The sequence below is a fragment of the Adiantum capillus-veneris genome, chromosome 11 (assembly GCF_014529385.1).
Source record: "Adiantum capillus-veneris isolate H3 chromosome 11, ASM1452938v2, whole genome shotgun sequence".
In the NCBI taxonomy this organism is placed as follows: domain Eukaryota; kingdom Viridiplantae; phylum Streptophyta; class Polypodiopsida; order Polypodiales; family Pteridaceae; genus Adiantum; species Adiantum capillus-veneris.
Genome location: NC_140941.1, coordinates 70,627,468 through 70,631,984, shown reverse-complemented (window position 1 = coordinate 70,631,984; position 4,517 = coordinate 70,627,468).

The following is a 4,517-nucleotide window of genomic DNA, read 5'->3' as shown; positions in this document are numbered from 1 at the left end:
TTGGTGAATAAAGAAATATATACATGGTGGGACTAGTGTATGGACTATTCATGGTCTTTAGCTCAATGAACACATGGTGTTAGAATAATGAGTAAAAATAATAATAAAAAATATGGAGGAGTTATGGATATGGAAAGATATTGGAATCATATGATATGGTCCCTCTTTGAATTATTTTGGGTGAAAGAGAAAAAGGTATGCAAGTAAATAATATAATAAACGTGACCAATGAGTAGAAATCAATTTTTTGTTTTCACGAGGGTGAGGGTGAAAATGTGGGAGTGATTTGTATAAAGGAAAAATATAAGGTTAGAGTATGTACATATTGGCAAAAAATATACTTATGGTGTAAGAGGATGAAAGAAGGTGTACATAGGTTTAATAAAACACACACCTAGGTAAAAATATTTAAATAAAATACCAAAATAATTATAAAAAATCCCTATATTTAGGCCATATATATAATGCAATATTTACACACAAATGGGTCATAATATATTTTATTTTTTTGATTTTATTTATTTTTTTGGCTCAACTAACCCAGTGACTAGCTAGCTGAGGGTTTTTTAACGAGATATGGAAAAAGTCTCGTAACTCACACACGCCTATGTACAATGAAATGGTAGGGATAGCCACAGTGTTTGGGTGAATTTGGTAGGGTGGAGTAACTTACTATGGCAATTATGGAAAGCCGAAAAACGGCTATCATTAGCCCCCCCCTTAGATAATGGTACATTCATGTACCATTTATCCGATCATACAACATGTAGATTGTGTAACGTCTGTCTTTGTCTGCTCTCATCTTTGAAGAACCTTTGTTGTATGATTAAAAAACCTTGTTGGATATGAAAGGTTCTCAAGCCACTAGCAGGATGAAATCAAGTGAGAGAGTAAACCTCCTCCATCGTGAAAGTTTCCATAAGCACCCCCCAGGATCAAAGATCTTGAAATATCTTTCCCAAAGCGAGATGTATGGTATGGAATCACTTACTGATTTTGATTGAAGAAACTTGTAGATTTTACTGTTGTCCATCATTGCATCTATCACTATGAATGTGATATAAAAGATTGGTTGCTCTTCCTCTTGTGTAAAGTTGATGTATCTGCTACGATCTTCAAGAGCTTGTATGAGCGAATTCATGAACTGTAGCTCATAAAATTCATTCAACCTGTGTAGGCTCACCAAGTCAAAAATTATATGGCCTTCATGATTTAGGAAAGCTTGATCCATGCTTCCAGCTGCTATTGGAAGGTATTGCAAATAGTTTACCACATAGGTAGATAACAGAGGAAGGTTTCTATTGCCTCCAACACATTGGAAGAGAATAGATTTTTGTACTGATTGATGAAATATCCACATGTAGCAATCAACAAGATTTTCATCTATGATGAAGACCAGAAGCATCACAATGTGCGACCTCCATACACCAAAGAACCAAATGAAGAAGGTTTGGAAACATCCGTTCATCACCAAGTATTCATGTCCTCTTCCACTTAAGAAGGTATGGTGTCCCCGATGAAAGGTATATGTGAAGAGAGGAGAAGTTGACCTTGAAGAGGTGAAACCCAAAGTGAAGATGATTGGGGCTTCAGAAGCTTGGATTTTCTTGCTAAGAGATTGTCCCATGAATGAAGAGCCACCCACTAAAACACCATTGGAGAGAATGATACCCTTCTGATAGTTTCCTTTTATGATTTTATTTTTTACTACTCTCCCATGTTCTTCATCCCCTTCTAAGCCCCCCCTTTGGCAAGGTTGTAACTCCTCACATTGTACCACCTCAAAGGTTGATCGAATACTGTTTGATTTTGTGAAACATTTGGCTTCTTGCATGATAGGTTTCTCTATGCTTAACACACATGGGTCATACCAATGCTTTTCAACATCCTCAAACACTTCTTCAAGATTATTCTCACCTGGATTCAACTCACACTCTTCTACTTTGTTTTGGAGTTGGCATTCCATGTACACAATCATCTCTTTATGATCAATGTGGTCTATGATCTCTCCACCTATGATTTCATCTTCTTCTTCACTCTCTTCTTTTAGACAAGATACACTCTCAGAACATTCCATAAGATCAAGGTTACCTTCAAGTTCTTCATTCTCCATAGAGTCATGTTGCACAAAAGCTTCGTCTGCTCGGACTAGAAATTGATCCTCCGCCAAAAGGTTGGATGTATCCATTATTGAATCATCAATGCCATTTGAGATATCTTGTGTCGATTTTTGCATGCTTGTGATAAAGGTAGAAGAAAGAGATTCCACATTTGAATCTTGGCCACACACTTTAGCACTTGAATAATCAGTTGGCATGTAAGTAACTTCTTCAACATTTGTCGGAGTAGAAGGAGACAAGTATGGCAAAGGAGATGACTCCTTGATAGAAACACTTTCATGTTGGTTGGTTCTTCCAGCATGCTGGAAACCATTTTTGATGTAGAAGTACTTGTGAAACTTCCTTCGGGCAATAGTGACCGCTTCTTCAAAGGTAGAGGGTCCACTACAAGTAACCTTAGTCTTTAGGAAAGGAGACAAACCCGAAATAAATTGATCCATTTTTACATAATCTGGAAATGTAGAACTAAATCCACATCCTTCCCATTGACGAGAAAAAATATCCTCATAAGCATAGTAGTCTTCACCATGTTGTTGACGTCTTCGTAGTGAAGCCCATGCTTTCTCCGTTGTTGGAACTTTAGAGAATCTGGCCTTCAAAACTTTGGAAATTTGGATATATCCATCTTCAATCTGAGAAGACATACTCCAAAACCATTTCTCAGCGTTGCCTCTAAGGCATAGCAATAGAAAATCCCCTTTTTCAATGTCATCCCTTTTACCAAGGATATGACAAACCATTCTAAAATCAGCAAGAAAATCATCAACATCTTCTTCTAGATTTCCGAAGAAGATTGGGATATCATCAAAGGTATAGCGTGTCATAGTCTCTCAATGCTAGAACCACACAAAGATTAGTTCCAAACAATCATTTTCTCTCATGACATCAACTAACTACACAAGGTTTTGAAAGGTCTTTCAACATGAATTTTAGATTCTGATGTGAAAATGTTTTTTTCCTTTCTTATGTTATGCTAATCCAAACCATATTCTAGATCAATTTTTGTTGCCTTGAAATTAAACTCGGTCATACAAGTTTTCATGATTCATATAATCTACTTGATTATGCTAAAATTCAAGAATTCATGCAATACAACAACAATAAGCACAAAAATAGTCCTCCGTGGGGGCACCAAAATTGAGGCGTTCCGGGGCGGGCAACAAGAGAGGCGACCTCTAAACACCCCTCAAGGCTCCCGTGCTGCTCAAATGGGGCTGGGGCAACCACAAGCACAACACAACAACAAACCCACAGCCAAACCCAAACAAGATAGGGGCACCACCTAGTTATGGTATGCGAACTAGGACGCAAGAGAGATTTTGGTACAACCAAGAAGATGCACCACACAACACACACAAGCAACCTCACACCAAGACACACACAAAATGGACCAGAGAGAGCTAGAGAAAAGGAAAGAGAGAGAGGAATGGATCTTGCGTAATACCTTATTTGTGACTTACAAATGGAGATGGTTCGTTATGATGCTATCGTAGAACTTGTACAAAACTCACTCAATGCTTAGTGATTGCTAATCATTGCCAAAACACACACACACACACTGTCTTAGGGTGTGGGAGACCTCTCACCACAATACCCTCTTACAATGGACAAAAAGCTGGCAATGAAAAACACGCTAAAACACTTTCTAAAATCAAGATCAACCGATAAAAATCCAAAATACACAAGTCACCTTGAATTCACCAAACCGTATTGCACAAATGGAAGGACGAAGATTTGAACGTCGAATCACGCCTTTGATGCACCAAACCTCAATTTATTGATGATGAAGGAGCATATACAATAGTGGTTTTGAGACTTGTGGAACTCACGCTCTCTCACTTGCAATGTGTAGCTTGAAGGCTTCTCTCACACCAAGAGTGAAGCTCACAAGTGGTTGCTACACCTAAGTCTCTCCTCACCCATAGAGTGTTGGGGTGCTATGTGAGATGTTGGAGGTTGTTTTACAAGAAGGAGAGGGGCCTATTTATAGGTTGGAGACCCCTCATTAAGATTATTAGCAATCCTAATTTACAAGCTAACAAATCAGGATTATGATTTTTTTGAATATCAAAACATTGCGGGCCTTCTTTGTCTGCTTGAGTCATGGGTGTGGGCTCAAAAGAGAGCATTATTGATGGTGAATAAGGTGAAAGTAGAGTTTTAAGGAAAAGGAGGGAGAGAGAGAGAGTTACTTTGTACATGTCTTGAGGTGAGGTGTCTTTTATGGTTAGGCCAATGCTATTTTGTGTTAGTATGTTAGTGGTTAGTGTTAGTAATCACTAGAAAGTTAATGATGAATTTACAATGGGTAGAATGAGGTGGATGGTTGAAGTAAGATGGTTGAATGAAGTGAGAAAATCCTTGTGATGGTGAAGCTTGAAGAAGTTTTGGACTTAC